Source organism: Mustela lutreola, chromosome 8 (assembly GCF_030435805.1).
Source record: "Mustela lutreola isolate mMusLut2 chromosome 8, mMusLut2.pri, whole genome shotgun sequence".
In the NCBI taxonomy this organism is placed as follows: domain Eukaryota; kingdom Metazoa; phylum Chordata; class Mammalia; order Carnivora; family Mustelidae; genus Mustela; species Mustela lutreola.
Window position 1 is genome coordinate 75,069,227 of NC_081297.1, and position 17,746 is coordinate 75,086,972.

A 17,746-nucleotide genomic window follows, 5' to 3' on the forward strand; every position below is an offset into this window, starting at 1 on the left:
GGGGCTGTAGCTGAGAAATATGTGAGTAGAGAAGGATACTCTTTTATTGTCTTTGGTTTTTAAGAAATGAGAGATACTAGAGTGTGTTCATTTGCTGTTAGGAAATGAGCCAGTAAAGCTGGATATGATGGCTAATGCAAAAGGCAGTAATCCAAGGACTGAAGTCATTGAGAACAAAGGCTAGGATAGCATTAACTGTGAAGGGATGAGCTTTAAAAGAGCAGAGATGTCTTTTTGTTGGCGAGGAAGAAGAACCTATGTACAGATACACAGATATATGGGTTAGGTGGTGTGAGGCTGAAGATCGGTCCATAAGAAAAACTTCTATTTTAATTATTTGTTCATCAGTAGAAGTTGTAGGGGAAAAGGGATTGAAAGTGGGGAGTAGGAACTTGGAAGACAGAGAAGGTATGCCACAGTCATCTCAGAGAGTGGCAGAGGGAATTTACGACAGGAGCATGGTGGGATTGCCAGGCAGTACTCAGAATTCATTTGTTATCCACCTTCTTGAAGCGAAGGATGAGGAAGAATAGGGAGAATGAAAAGGTCAGGGAGTTGGTGGAATCACACACAATAATTCCAGCACCAAGAGTCCTGTGTCCCCTTGTGCTCAGGGGTGTGGGATCACTAGCCCAGGAAGGCAGCTTGCTGGAGGACAGGCAATGGTGTGAAGAACGAATCTGGGCTGTAGTGTAGCGCTGGCTCCAAATCCTGGCTCAGTCCTTTTCTAGTTCTGGAAACCTTCCTTTGATTGTAAAATGGGGTTATGAATACAAATAGTTTATTTTAAAGGTTCAAAACATGATAAGTTAAGCAGGTGAGTGACCTATAGAAGGTGTGCCAAAAGGGGCTACTTTTGTATCTATTACAAACAACTTGGGAGGACTTCAACTTTACTCTAGAAGCTTTGCCAAACGCTACAAAGAAGCAATCGATAGAGAGGTGACGGCTATTATGACAGTTTTCCAGCATCTTCATTCCCCCAGGTTGTGAAGCCAGAATTAGCTAAAAGTCCCCATTTTTACGCTGACAGGGATCATTCTTCCATGACAGGTGCCTAATGCTTACCTATCGGATTCCTGGTTTATAGCCTTTTAAAGAACAAGTGTATCACTATGTGGAACTTTAAAAAAAAAGGAAGAGTGTGAATCTGAGAAGAAAGAAACTGTTCATACCCACGTGGGACCTGCTAGAAAGAAACAGGGCCAGTTAAGCTCTCAGCTGCATTCTTTCTAAAATAGATGGCTGTAGAAACTGCTGAAGAAATCTGCTTGCCATCAGGGCTAGTGTTACCAAGACACTGAGCCTAAAGACTAAAGACCCACAGCATCACATGAATATTCTTGTTCCCAGTGCTATTTTTAACCAGTAATGAATTTCTTTTTATCTCTTTTCCAATTCAACCATCTAAGGTTTTACCACTTTTTTTTTTTTTTTTTTTTTTTTTTTTTTGTAAACTCTTTGATTGGTAACTGTTTCTGATTGTATAAAGTTACGCTTTTGAGATAATTAGGAGTTATATTCTGGTTAAAGTACAGGAGTCCTATAATTACCCACTGTATTTCAGTGGGTAATTATCTACATTTGTTACTTTTTTTTCTTTGTGGCTGAGAAGACTGGCTCTATTATAATATAGTTAGTGCTTAAAATGTTCTCTTAGGAGTGAAAGAATATGATCAGGCTGCTGCATTCATCTGCAAGGGAAAAGAGAATTATTACACGATGTCTAAATTCCCATTATTGTTTTACATGTGCTACATGATTTTCACATGAGCTGAGCTAAGGATGTAGTTGAATTTCAGCCATAACTGATGGCCAGGGTAAGGTGGTTCAGGGTGCTCTGTATCATCAAAAAGTCACTAAAAGTTTCACTAGACTTACTCTCAAGTGTGTGGATTTGGAAGTTAAATGGCAAGAGGCTCTACATGGGTTTAGGAACATGTTCTCTTCAAAAGAATAACAGGGAGGGAAAAAAGTTTGTGGTAGAAACAGAAATGCTTTAAATGGACATGATTCTCTCCCTCCCATCTTCTTTCCAGGGAGACCAAAGCCTTTCTGTATTTAATGTCTTGCGTATATGCAATATGTCATAAAGTCCACATTAAAATGATATTTACATCTCAATTTTGAAGATCCCAAAGAGAGGCATACATTTCAAGACTATAGAACCTGGATTAGAATTAGATTTCCATATGCTTTGGACTCCTTTTCTCTTTGTTGCCATGTTGTACAAAATGCATTTTAGAAAGTCATACAACCTAACATTAATGATTCTAGGGAAAAATTGAAGAAGCTACAGAAAAAAAAAATAAGGGAAGGGCAACTCAGAGAGTGTATCTCTGCAAAGAACCAAGCAGACCTGTTTTGAGTTCAACCTTTGTGATGCCTACTGGATGTAGGTGAGGATTTTGGAATGTCTAGCCTCTTGTTCCAATTTTGGGAAACTCTCCATTCCTCATGCTGTCCTAGCAGTGTCACTGTTGGAGGCATATGCCCTGTAGCCACACACTCCTGTTCACACCTTCTGCTGCAAAAGTCAGGGTCAGGGGGTTTGTTGAAAGACTAATGCTTGACCAGGTGTTGCCCCTGTGCCTCAGGGCTGCATGACTTACAATGTATAACATACCTTTTGCACCCTGATCTTTTAACAATCTCTCCCATGTTGTAGGTTTTTATACCCATACTACTTTGGGTATGAAGTATGTATGCTAAGAAAGACCTTCATATTTTAGGACCATGTGTTTTAGTAGGATGCTAATAGTATGGTTAAGATTACAGAGAATCTGAGTTAGTCCACGTGTAATAGAAACCATACACTAATTCGTATATTCTAGGAGTCTAACACAGTGAGAGTCAGGGAGTGGGGAGTTATTTTGAAGAGTAGCTGAATCTCAGCTTCAAAAATCAACTTCAAAAAAAAAAAAAAAAAAGGACAACAGTAGAAGGGACTGGACATATACTAAAAAATAGTAAAGTATAAAGCAATGGGAAATAGTACCAGAGGAAATAGTACATCTTTGTATGTTTAGCTAATTATTTTGAAAGAAGTTGTACTAAATGTGAAGATATTTCCTTTTATTTGAGATGAGTGTCCCCCAACTCAGAGAGATGGCAACCAAAAGTTACCTCTCATTTGCCCTATAATTGATACCATCCCATTATTGGGAATACTTGGAACTCTAGCCATGTGGATTAGATGTGGATTAGATTAGTTTTCTATTGCTGCCACAACGAATTACCATAAATTTGGTGGCCGAGAAACAATGCAAATCTCTGTAGGTTAGAAATCTGATATGGGGTTCACTGGGTTAAGATCAAGGTGTTGGCAGAGATATGTTCCTTTCTAGAAGTTTGGGGGAGTCCCTGCCTTCTAGCTTCCAGGTGATTGCTTATTCATAGTCCTTGGCTCCCGGTCCCTTTCCTCCATCTTCAAGGCCAGCAGTGTTGCATTTTTCTCTGACCCTCCTTACATTTTTTAATCTTTCTGAACACAGCTGGGAAAAGTTCTCCACTTTTAAGCAGTCATGTCATGATTAAGACATGATTTAAGCAGTCATGTCATGTCATTGGCCTCGAGTATCCAGGTGGCTCCTGGATTATCCGGGCCAATATTCCCATCTCAAGCTCTTTAAGCCTAATTACATCTGCAAAGTCCCTTTTGAAATGCAAGATAACATGTTCTAACGTATGCTGGAAGATTAAGATAAGGACAATTTGGGGGAACCATTATTCTGTCTACCACTTCATCAGCCCAAGCTTTTTTCTATCTAGCCTTCTTTTGCTAATATTAGAGTCAGTTGGCTTTCTCCTTACCTTGGTACTCAATTGAACATAAATCTTTTCTCAATCACCTTATCACATTTCTTGGGCTTGGTCATTTTTAAAAAACCTCTCCTCAGTCTTTCCTACCAAGTCTGATAACTTCCTTATTTGTCAAATTCTCTGAGTTTCCTGATTGCATCCTTCTTTGAGTCATAGATATACAGCAAAGATCACACTACTTTATTGCCTTTAAAACAAATCAGATGTTTCTCAGCCTCCATCTTAACCAGCCTGGTAGAAAAAAGTTGTTCTCAATCATTACTGGACTACTCTCCTCTCTACTTTCAGTGTTATGGAAATATCCTAGTGGTCTTAGGCAGAGAAAAACTTTTTGAGGAAGATCTTTTAGTCTTTGGCTGCGGCTAAGATGCAAGCCCAGTTGTCCAAGCCCAATGTCTCCCTGAAGTCTGGTCCTTCCGTTGTTGTTCTGCGTGTACCTGGGAGACCTTTGCAGAACTTGAGAACGTTGGATTTTACAGATCCAGATAGCCTCCTGGAGTGCTCCACACACCTACGCCCCTTCAAACAGCTTTGTCTTCTCTTGGGTACAATTAGAGGGAGGACCCAAAGTAGCACATCAAAGCTCTGTCTCTTCCCAGCGTTTTAGAAATGAACACCTCCTAATATGCAGATACCTTTTTTTCTTAGCCCTTCACATAATTTCCTTTCATTTCTGGAGGCAAAACTTAGAAGTAAATTTGTCTCCTGTGAACTACTGCTTTCCAGAAATCTTTTACAAACTGTTGGGTCTGTTATCAAAGGAACAAGACTGAGACAAAGTACGCAAAGCCTTATTCTATGCCAAGCATTGGAAGTTAGACTGACTGGCCAGGGAAAGGAGGCTGAGACAAAGTGAAAGTTATGTAAAGCTTTATTCTATGCCAAGCATTAGAAGTCAGACTGACCGGCCAGGGCCGCCTCCGAAGAGAGCGACGCCTCTTGGTCTTACAGGCTAGTTTTTATAGGGCACAATCGCAGACGTCTGCATTTGTGGCTTTGGCTGATTGGATGTCTCCTACCTGTGTGTTTTAGTAACGGTTACCTTGAACCAATACTAGTGACTGTTGAGCTTCACTCCAAGTTGCAACAAATACCTGATGTTAGACTCTATAATTGTCAATTAAATAGATAGACATATAGTCTAGTAGGAAATTGAGACTAGACTTAAAAGGTCTAAACTGTACACAGAAAACATGTAAAATAGGAAATATTCTAATTTTATATGAAACAATAATAATAGTAATTTTTATATTATTATAGATATTTCTTATAAATATTATTAATGTCTATCATTAATAGAATAATTAAGATGTTAAAGAAAGTATTAAAAGACTTGTTATTCATATTAATTATTTTGCCTAATTCTCACATAGTACCAATGAAATGAGAATTACTGTTAATTAAAAAATCTGTTAAACATCCCCATGGTGTCCTAGTGTTCTAAGGTGGAGTAATTTCTGGATGATGAAATAAGGAGAAAGCTTTCTCTCATAAAGCTCATAAAAATATATATTATTCCCATCTTCCAGATGAAGAAACTGAGACTCAGCATAGCGAAGGGCCTTACTCAAGGTCGTGGGGTTAGTAAGCAGCAGTGCCATTATTTAAGCCCAGGTCTATTTGATTCCAGCTCTGAGATACTTTACTACCACACTATGCTACTTCATAGTGAAAATGCACACATCAGAACATTTCTGTCTAGAGGGCTAATGTGGATTGTCACGAGGCAAGGAGATTTTAGGTTTGAAGCTGGCCCTAGAAACTGAGGTTTCCTCTTTGGCATTGGACAGAGTGTGGTGCAAGCAGGCAGGTAGGTCCACACACCCATGTCAGTCCTGCTCATTTCTGTAATCTCTTGTCAGTTGGAAAACTTCTCAAATTTATTGTCATTTTTCTCAAATAATGCAGAAGATTATGAAGCAGGATGAAAAGCCAAGTCCTTTTCATACTTTACAGTAACGGTTGTCAAGTTAATATCCCATATAGCCCAAGCCCTGGGGAAAAATAATTTATCAATTGAAGGCAAATTGTTTCCAAACATAAATAAAATGATATAAGTTCCTACTTTAGAGCAAAACTCTTCTTTTTACAAGTACTTTGAAGAGTCTATCCCTAGTATATTTTTAAAATATTAGACTTTATGCAGCAGATTTTTTTTTATTGGTCTTACTTTAGCTATGTAAGCCAATTACACTTCAGACATGAGTATTGTTTTGTCAGTTGGTATGATATGACACAAAGATATATTTGGGGGGTCCTTACAGGGAGCAAGGTACTGTTGATTATTTATATCTCTTTCACTTCTGAAAGAAATGGATAAAATTTCAGTTATACAAGATGAGTAAGTTCTGGAGATCTGTTGTGCAACATATTGCCTATAGTTAATAATATATTATGAATTTAAAATTTTTTCAAGAGGATAATTCTCATGTTAAGTGTTCTTACCATAAAAAATTAAAAGAAGGACATGGGGAACTTTGACAGTGACAGTTATGTGTGATTGTGGTGATGATTTCATGGGTATATGCATATGTCCGGAGTCACCAAATTACATGTATTAAGTATGTGTGGGTTTGGGTGTATCAACTATACCTCAATAAAGCTGTTCTAAAAAATAGATAAAATGAAAGAGGATGGGCTACTACATCCTGTGAATACCTTTTAAAAACAAAAGTTAATTTTCATTTCCTCTCTACGAAAACTCAACTTTCACTCTATTTTATTTGTTTCAACACTGAGTTAATTTGGAGGGAAAAATCCCTTCCTGTTCTTATCTTTCCTTCCAAAAACTCAGATTTCTGCCATCAAGTGAGACTCACCCTCTCTGTGTATGTGCCAAGGCCAAGACTTACAGCAGGTAGAGAATGTTAGTGGTACCTAGTATTTCCCCTACTTAGCTATGTCAATGCTCAAAACTTTTAATATAATTGTAAGGGCTTTTCTGTTTTTAAAAATATCCAGGAAGAAAGTCACGATTTGGCCTGAATTTTTTCTTTATATTTAATCTAAACTTTCTGTACTTCAAAGCCTGTATCATCTTGTTCAGTTATTTGTAGAAATGGGAGACAATTTCCTCATTGTGCTGGATGTGAAAATCCTTTCTTCTCTTGATGGAAGACCTTTTACTTTCTGTTGTGCACAGAACCCGATGGCAGATGCCCACTGTCTGCTCTATCTGCCCAAAGGCCTGGGCGTATGAACCTAAAACACAGCTGTCCTAAGAAGTTCATAGTTTTGGTGAAGATGACGACACATGAACATAAAGTCCAGTACACACACAGACTTCCAGGTGAGGAGGGCAAAATAAAGCTACACCCAGAATTTCCCTTCTCTGGTAAATTCATAAAATGGGGGAAAGATGGTAAAAAGCAAAATTTTGTCACTAACAAACAGCAAAGGAAAGGGTATTCAATCTTGTGCTGTTACATGCAAAAGTGGCGATCCATGTATTAGCTGAGATTCCCTAGAGAAAAGAACCCCAGGCAAAACTTCCCTGATGAAGCTGTTGTTTGTGGGGTGGGGAGGGGAAAGCGATCTCAAGGCAAGAAGGGTAAGGAGAAGCAAATGAGACAGGGAAGGAACGGAAAGCAAATACACAGTGGCATTTTACTGAATTGGCCAGCACTTCACAAGAAGATACAGCCAGTTCCTCAGTTATCTTAATTTTTTGTCCCTCTGGTGAGGGTGAATTATCAGTTCATTATGTATTTTATTTGTGTATCTCTGATTATAAATGAGATGAAGCATTTTTCCTTTTCATTGACTTTTCAGGGTGTATTGATCTGTTCAATTTTTTTTCCCATTTTTCTCTTGGGCCATTAGCTTTATTGTACCAATTTTTCAGTTATATGTGTTACAAATATATCTACAAATTTCTCACTCTCTTCTTAGTATCTTTTGCTGAACACAAGTTCCTAAGTAAACTATTGTTAAATTTACCCATAATTTTATCAGTTTGTAACTAAAGAAATACTTTCAAACAGGAAATCATAAACATATACTGTTTTAAAATTTTTAATGTAGTTTTACCCTTTCACATTTTCATCATTAATCTGCTTGGAGGTGATTTTGAACAATATAGGTTAACAGTGTAACTTCATTTTTTTTTTTTTCTACATGATGAAGGAATTGTCCCAAAACAAATCCTCTCCCTCACTGATCTACAATATTTACTTTTTCTTATGACAGATACTTGAATATACTATACACTGTTGCTACACTGCTTTTTCTGTTCCAATAGTTTATTTTTTCCTCTTTACCAATTGGATGTGGTCTTAATTTCCATTGACTTATAATGAGCCTTGGAATAATGTGGGAAATCATCTTTCCCACCTTGGCTTCCTTCAAGAGTATTTTCACTATTGCCAAGCAGTAAATTGGCTATAGCAGTTTAGAAATAAATGACATCTTTATAATATATACAGGCTTTCTAATGGGAAGAGTATGATATTTTTAACACTTTCTCTTTTAAAGATATTTGTCAAAAATATTTACAATGTCTTTATGAAGTTTTAGACTTAATTTGGTTAATGCCTTTTTAAGGTTCTTTTATTTTTGATACTATTTTTGAAATGTATTGTTTTAATATCCAAAAATTATTAGACTACCTTTGAAATAGGAAAAAAATCTGTTTAAAGGATGTTACAGTTTATCATATTGCTTCTTAATTTTTTCAAGGATTAATAAACTTCCTCTACTAAGCTTTTATCTTACTGATTTATTATTTTATTAAATGTTCTCTTTGATTTTACAAGTATTTTTGATCACCTGTTGGAACAACACAAAAGCAAATTAGAATGGCCTTAGTAGAGGCATAAAAAGTTATTGAAGGCAGAATGGAAGTAAAATCTTGATTTCAGGTACATGCTAGGGTAAATGATTTTGGGACAATTTTATGATATAGTAAGTAATTGTTAATATACTCGACTGTGGGGTGTATGTATCTTACCTTGATCTTGATAGAGCCACCTCTAAGTCTGCTTCAATATCAACGGGTAGAGGCCCTGTCATTGGAAGCATAAATCAGGATTTGTGTATGTCATTACACTAAGTACAATAAGCCGCAAGCTTGATAGACAAACCTCTTCTCTCCTGGAGTTAATCCTGAACCTTGAAGCAACCTCTCAGTGACCACCAGATTCATGCTGCTCCTCTTGCTGTGTTACACCTTTTCTATCTTTTTCTGTGGGTGTCTATGGGGAGACTTTTCTTTGCCTGCATTCGATATATGGGTCAGAATTTGATTGATGGATTCAGCTATAGAATACCATTTCCATTTACTGCAACCTTGTCTGTCTAAAATAGTTTTTCATTTCAATTCAGGTTTATTGTAATACTTTAACTATTTGTCATAAATGTGGGCAAAATTTATAGGACTTTCACAGAGTTACTCTGTTTGCTTTATAAACTGTCAGAAATAGTTTTTAAGATATGAGGATCAAGATAGAACTGGTTATTTTAGTCATGTACAAATATATTCTGTTGTTACGCCTTGGGAGAGAGCCATTTTTCTGAAGTTATGAGTTCAGGGGACTTCTTGAAATTTGGTGAACCTAACAGAGAATAACGGAGCTAAAGATGAACATAAAGGTCATTTAACCAGGCTCTTTCCTAATCTACTGCTGAAAAATTCTTAGGTCTTGATTTGACTGAGAGAAATGAATATACATAGAGTAATCTAAATAGGCAATATTCTGAATATGTATTTTAAAAACATGGCCAATTAAAAATACTCTTAAACAAGCAAAAAGAGGTTTTTTTTTTTTTTAAGCTTTATTTATTTGAGAGAGAGGGAGCACTAGAGAGAGAGAGAGCAAGCATGAGTGGAGCTGGAGCAGAGGGAGAGGGAGAAACAAGCTCCCCGCTAAGCAGGGAGCCCCACATGGGACTCGGATTGATCCCAGAACTCTGGGCTCATGGTCTGGGCCAAAGGCAGACACTTGACCAGCTGAGCCAGACAGGCGCCCCAAGAGGTTATTTTTAAATAACGTAAAAAGAAATAGAATCAAATATTGCTGGTATAAAGTTAAATGGCATACAGTTGCTTCAGGTTTATTTATCCTATTTTAATAGGCCATTTCAAATTCCTATTGAAAAGTCAAGGAATCATTTCTTTAGATTTTAGAACATTCACTCACACCTAAGGTTGCCCAAGAAACTGCTAATTGTGTTTAACTCATAAAGGAACTTAGGCAAAAAGAAGATGAGGAGGAGAAGGAAGAAGAGAAGTAAATTTAGATGTGTATTCCTTTTCAGTGCTGAAAATTGTATTTCTGAACACTTTTCACGTCTCCTGTACAAAGGGAGCACAACTTCCAGATTTTGACTTTGATGAAATTCAAACAATGAGAATTACTTCCCAGAAGGCATAAAACTAGTTTTAAGAGGAAGCATTAGCAAGATTCATCTGGACAAGGCATAAAGACAGTTTATTGAATTTATGATTAGAGCTTTTATCATTCAATTTGATATGACAATTCAACTTTTTAAACTTATTAGTTTACCCTCGAGGGACAACATGATTAGTCCTGAAGTTCTAGGTAAATAATGGCTAAAAGAGATTTAAGCTAAGCAGGGCAAAGCTGATCTGGGGCTGTAACTGCTAGGCCTAGTCAGTAAGGACAGGAAGGAAACGAGCCTTTACAAAGCATTTGTCATAGCTCTTGTGAAAGGTGAAAGCTTTCCTAGATATACAAATTTTTTTCATTTAATTATTATAACACCTCTTTGAAGTTAAGTATTATTTGTTCTATTTTATAGTAGTTAAGTAACATGACCGAAGTTTTACATATTTCAATGAAAGAGTGGAATGGAGTTTAAACTCAATTGGTTTGATCGCAATTGTCTATTTCAGTTGAATTTTGATTTACAGGTTTGATTTAAAAAAATGGTTGAGATATGAGTTAAATTCAAACAAAAGAATTACGAAGCAAATTGAATACATATTTTTTTCATATACACGCAAGACTTTACTAAGGAAATAAAATCAATTATCAAAAGAAAATTACTGACATTTTCAATGTTAGTATGAAAACCACCGTGGCTGCATGCTAGAAGCACAGAGGATTTTTTTTAAGTTCAGATCTCTAAGAATAGGAACATTCCTAGATAGTCCAGTTTAATTCTTAATCAAGGATGGTGACTTGGCATGGTTTCTCTTTCTTTCTTTCTTTCTTTTAAAGCTCCCAGAAGTTTCTAATATACAGCAATGGTTGAGAAATTCTGTAGTACTTAAACTACAGTATAATTCATAAGAAGAATTTAGATTAGAAAAATTTTGTTTGGGGGCGCCTGGGTGGCTCAGTGGGTTAAAGCCTCTGCTTTCAGCTCAGGTCATGATCCTAGGGTCCCGAGATCGAGCCCCGCATCGGGCTCTCTGCTCCTCGACGAGCCTGCTTCCTCCTCTCTCTCTGTCTGCCTCTCTGCCTGCTTGTGATCTCTGTCTGTCAAATAAATAAATAAATCTTTAAAAAAAAAAAATAAAAGAAAAATTTTGTTTGGATGTTCAGCATTTGTTATTAAACTTGCTTTTCATGAAATGTGTGCAATAGTTTATACATAGTAGTTTCTCTTTTTTTTTTCCTCTCCACTCCCTCTATTTTTCTGTTCACACGGATGTACACCTTTGATAAAATATTTGAACTTTATGAAATTTAGAATTGTTCATATATTCTAAGATTATGTGTGTTTTGGGGGGAAAAAGAGGATCTATCTAGAATAATACTGAAGAAAGTTTTTCTTATGTTTTACCCAGTGCTCCTCAGAAGACTACAAAAAAGCAAGCATTTAAGTCATTCAACATTTATTGGGAGTGGGAAATACATTGGGCACTGGTTGGGTGATAATTTTCCATGTTGGAGAGGGATGCATAGATCAATCATTAGAATGCTAGAATTTTATCTGTTTGTAATTACACAAATTTAAAAATTACACAGTTAATTACATTATGACCTATAGATTAATCAAAATTAGTGTAATGTACTTCTGTAAAGATAGAATGCACTCAAGTTGTTTTCAGGACATTAAAAACAATACACTTATTTAGCCTCTATAGAATTGCCCTTGACCTATGCAGTTCTCAAGAGAACCATATTTGTTATTTTTTTTTCTGCTTGTTCTGTGTCACTGAAGCACAGATCATGGTTAAACTGGAAGGTTCTCTGTCACTCACCTCTACTTTTACCTCATCCGCAGCTCTTCTACAAACCTATTTTTTAAAGATGTATTTATTATTTTATAAAGAGAGAGAGTGCACAAGATGGGGGATGAGCAGAAAGAAAGGGAGTGAATCTCGTGCTGATAGTGTGGAGCCCCATATTGGGCTTCATTTCACAACCCTGAAACCATGACCCGAGCCAAGATCATAACCTGAACTGAAATCAAGAGGAAGATTCTCAACCAACTGAGCCACCCAGGTGCCCCTCTTCTACAAACCTATTATTATGAGCCCTACAGATAGTGGGGAAAAAAGAATAGAGAAATAATTTTGAAGGAGGTATATAGAGTGTTCACTCAGAGTTAGCTGTCTTCATTTTCTAGGAGGAGAAGAAGTGAAATTAAGCCAGCAAAATATTTCCTCTTATCTGAGTGTAGGTGATTAAAAAAAAAAAAATAGCCATTAAAGAACTTGCTGCTCTGTTCATAAATTTATTGTAGTGGATTTACTACATCCCAATGACTTATAAAAAAATTTTAATATCGGAGTATAGTTGACATATACCAATGACTTTTTACAAGAAAAAATATAAAGCAATATTTGCCTTATTTGGGGACGCTGCAAATTAAATTGTTGTAAACTCTCAAATTTAGTGACAATTGCATTTGCTGTTGTTCAAATGATAGATTAGGTACTTTCAAAGAGAATTATGAAGTAAATATTGGAAAAGAATTATAATGTCGAGTTTTGTCTGTACCAGAAACTGACAGAGGCAAAACTTATAATAGCCTCCGACGAAGAGAGATCTTTCTCTACAAAGATTTTATAGATTTAATAGAATGTCGATTACAACTTTCATGGTTTGGGGAACCGACATGTTTATTACAACTGACATGTTTTATGACTCCATCATTTACTTCTTCATTACTTTTTACCCTACAAACTTTGATGTTTATTGAAGCTTTGGGGTTAAAGATTATATTTCTGAGAGAACAAGAGGGGCTCTAGAATAAAACAACATGGAGACCAACAGAGGGCTTCATTAGATGTCAGGAAGCAAACTGTCTATAGTTTATGATCAAGAGGCAAGCATAGTCAAATGAGGTATTCCTGGGGCCTTTTATCCTAGCCTGAGTAGTTAAACCACTAAACCTCTTGGATTAGCTAAATGTCTTGTGAATACTCTGTATGTTTAACTTCTCATACTGAGACAGGAAACTTACAGTACTACATTAACTTTTTTTTTTTTTTTTAGATTTACCTTGGATTACTCAAAAGACTACTTGTTTATACCATGATAGATCCCATGGTTTTCTTAATCAAAACTGGACAAGAGAAACTGGTCACTATTAATTCCATATGCTCTTCTCAAAGGGCACATTCATACTTTAGATTCCACAGCATGAAAATGGTATCTTTGTAGTCTTAAACATGTTTGTCATTAAATAGAGTGCAATTTGAAATATATTAGTATGTGTTTTACAGCAAAATTAATAAGTAATATATTTTAAAGTCAAGAAAACCTGTCCTAGATGGGAATTGATATATGTAGGCTTAATAAAAAAAGATAACTTTTGAACTTTGTCTGTATAAAATGAACCTTGAGGCATTTTATCCCTTCTTCAGAAACCATAATGCAATTGGAAATAAGGTGAGTAAAGTTAATTTAAAATAACTGCTATATTCAATATTAACCTAGAAATTTGGGTTAGAATATGTATAAAATCATAAAAATGTACATTAAAAATCAAACATAGGTGTTGAACTATGTGATTGGGAAATATGGGATTGGGTTTTTAAAAAGTGTACACATTATTGACTTTATCAAGAACTGTGAGAGAATAACAAGAAATAAGTGTGGTAGAAATAGTTTTTCTAAAATTGTTCTTGGAAATGCATGGTTTATGCTTTCTAAAAGACGGAGCACCAATTAAAATAACAAATTTTGCCTTTATCATACAAGTTTTGTAGCAGACAAACCCATGATATTTGGAGTTATCCTTCCTTAGTAGTTGAGTAATCTACCTATTTTCAACTTTTTGTTTTGGTGGCAGGCAGATAGTATAGTATAATCTATGATTCTTAGGCTAAAGGCAAAAACCATTCCTTAGTCAAATGGCTATGAAGCCAACCTCTCTTGAGGAGAAGGCATAGTCATGATATTCTGTCTGGAAATGATTTGAAACCTTGCTGTTAGATGGGCATGCAAACTATACAACCTACTATAATATGTAAACTTTATAGAATGTATTTTTTTTTTAAGATTTTATTTATTTATTTGACAGAGAGAGATCACAAGTAGGCAGAGAGGCAGGCAGAGAGAGAGAGGAGGAAGCAGGCTCCCTGCTGAGCAGAGAGCCCGATATGGGACTCGATCCCAGGACCCTGAGATCATGACCCGAGCCGAAAGCAGCAGCTTAACCCACTGAGCCACCCAGGCGCCCTATAGAATGTATTTAAAAGAAAATTCTGCAATAACTTACCACTGAAGACTTTCAAGTAGGCAGAAATAAGATTTACAAATGGTCTGCTTCTCTCTAAACTTCCCTATCACTGAAAAAAAAGAAACCACTAAAAAATTCTCACGTCACCTAATGTCTATTGCAGTGTTTCTCTTTTACAGGAATAAGACCGTGGGGTGTTTGGAAAAGAGTTTGCTTTGACTCTGCGTTAACGATACTTATTGTCGCCTTATACACTATCTTCTACCATTCTCTTGTGAGTGGAAATACGGTGGTCCCAGGATTGATGCATGAGTAAATAACATTTAATAATTGTTCTAGTCTTAAATTTTCTACCATAGAGATCCTAGAAGCCTGGCTTCTCTACTAAGGGAATAATTTGGGGATAAAGAAATAGGCAAATCAGTTTTTTTCCCCACTAACTGAGATTAGAAATAATTTACAAATTTGAATAATTTAGTTAAGGAAACACTTTCAGTCAATAAACAAAAGCAAAGTCTGTGTCTTGCTGGGTAAATAGTATGGAATATAGAAAAAGGATGAAACATGGTCCCTGTCCCCACAGAGCTGGGATGATCACAGCTAATAGATTTGATAGGTATCAAGTATAGCATAGAACCTTGTGTATTTCTGTCCTAATTGTGTGGCATAGGCTAGGAAGTGAGGGAAGCATTCAAAGAAAGGCAAGGTCTATGTGAAATAAATAGGGACAGCTTTGTGAAGGAGGTAGGATTGATGTTAGATCCTTGAAGTCTGTTTAGAGTACAAAAAGGAACAACAACAAAAACGTAGATGATATGATCACTTGGCACAACTTTGACTTTAGATTTAACGCCCATTTAGCTCTTGGTCAGGAAAGAGAACTGATCCCTATTATCTCACTGGATGGTTGGATTTTTATTCCTAAAGAACTGTTTATACCCTAAGCCTCTGCCTATTTTTATCTTTTTTGGCCTTCTTGGTGTTGATCACCATAAATCTAAGGTAACTGAGTAAGACTTTAGTCTAGCTAAAGATTTACATCAGATCCTCAGGCTCATGAGATTGACAGAGCATTCCTGTGGGGGACCACTTGCACGGTTGCTCTGGTACTTGAAGAGGTAAGTGCTAGAATTTTATGTGAATACAATATAGTTATTTATAGGATTTTATGTCGGTGTATCTGATATGAGTTTGCCATATTCTCTTTGTTGTACCTCATTTTCATTCTTATATTTGAAATATAAGAAATATTTGAAAATAACATATTTATGTGCTCATTTTATGTTACATAGAATATAGCTCATGTTAAGTTAATCTGAATAAACCTGAAGTATATGTTTCTGCTATTCAGAGATTCTGGTTTTGCAGAAGTTATGATATTGACTCCCTAAATACATGCCTCATTAAAGAGTAAAGTCCCTTTTTTGACTATGCTAATGTAATAGCACGGAAGCCTCTTTGAAGAACATTAGTTACTTCATTAGCCTTTAAAAAAATATTCCTGATTTGAAATTATTTTTTCCCTCACCTCTAGATAGCTGTCTCACCCATACTTCAAAGCCACATATGCAGGATAGTTGACAGGATGGATGTCACAAGAATGATTTGCCAATAAATCTGTACAAACTTTCAGGACAAATATTAGGATCCCCAGAGGTAGAAAAAAGTACTCTTAAGGCTGCCTCTTATTATCGTATTTCTCTAGTTTTGATAAACTTATCACAGCTACACAAGAACTGAAGTTGGGCCTTTATGGGATTCTTCAAAATAACTATTTTCTGTATTTCTGGATGGCTCTTGACCTCACCACAGGTCTACCTTAAATATATACACATATTCATACAAGTACAAGTGACCTATATTTAGTAAAAACTGAAAAATGTTTTTAAATAAATTAATGTTTCACATTTTATATTTTTCATAACTATGACAATTGTCATTCAGCTAAAATGCTACAGAGTAATTGCAAGGTTAGTGATAGAATACATCTGCATTGTAGTGGGACGTTCGTATTCTGATATATAGCAAAACTGACTAGGCTTTTTCGAAAACATTATGGACAATATGAATTAAAATTCCGTAATCTAGGCATGAAATATATTTTCTGATTATGCACATTTCATGAAGATTCTCTAGCTCTACAGCATAATCATATATAGTTTACTAACCTGTTTTTATTTTATTTTTATTTTTTTAAAGATTTTATTTATTTATTTGTCAGAGAGAACGAGCACAGGCAGACAGAGGGGCAGGCAGAGTCAGAGGGAGAAGCAGGCTCCCTGCGGAGCAAGGAGCCTGATGCGGGACTCGATCCCAGAACGCTGGGATCATGACCTGAGCCGAAGGCAGCTGCTTAACCAACTGAGCCACCCAGGCGTCCCGACTAACCTGTTTTTAATGTTAAATAATATAGGATTCAATATCCAAAGAGCTGAATGTACTTTTACAGAAATATTTTAATTCAACCAAATCTTAAAATCAGCAAAAGAAACAAGAAAATTACCTACAAGGGAAAACCTATAAGGCTACCTACAAGGGAAAACCTATAAGGCTACCAACTGATTTTCCAGCAGGTCAGCAGGGAGTGGTGTGATACATTCAAAGTGCTGAAAGGGAAAAAAAAACCTTATGTAACCAAGCTACTCTACCCCACAAGGTTATCATGCAGATTTGAAGGAAAGATGATAGGTTTCCCAGATAACCAAAAGGTAAAGGAGTTTATTACTACTACAACAGCTTTTTAAGACATGTTAAAGGGACTTTTTTAAGTAGAAAAGAAATGACCATAATTAGACATAAGAAAATTGTGAATAAAAAGATGTAAAATATGACAACATATACACAACATCTGGAGAAGGGAGTAAAAAGGAAAAAGAAAGGGAAAAAACCTTTTTTTCCCTTTTTTATGTTCATTTAGAATGTGTTTGAACTTAAATGACCATCAAATTAATATAGACTGCTATTTACTTAGGATGTTCTATATGAACCTCATGGTAAACACAAACCCCAAACCCATAATACACAAAAAATAAAGAAAAAGAACTCCAACCGTAACACTATAAACTCATCAACAAAGAAAGAATGCAAGAGAAGAAAGGAACAGAGAAGAACTACAGGAACAACCAAAGGACAAATTTTAAAAGTGTCAATAAGTACACACCTACCGATAATCACTTTATTTTATTTATTATTTATTTAAGGTTTATTTATTTACTTATTTGGCACAGAGATAGAGAGAGAGCACAAGTAGGCAGAGCAGCAGGCAGAGGGAGAGGGGGAAGCAGGCTCTTCACTGAGCAGGGAGCCCCATGTGGGGCTCAGTCCC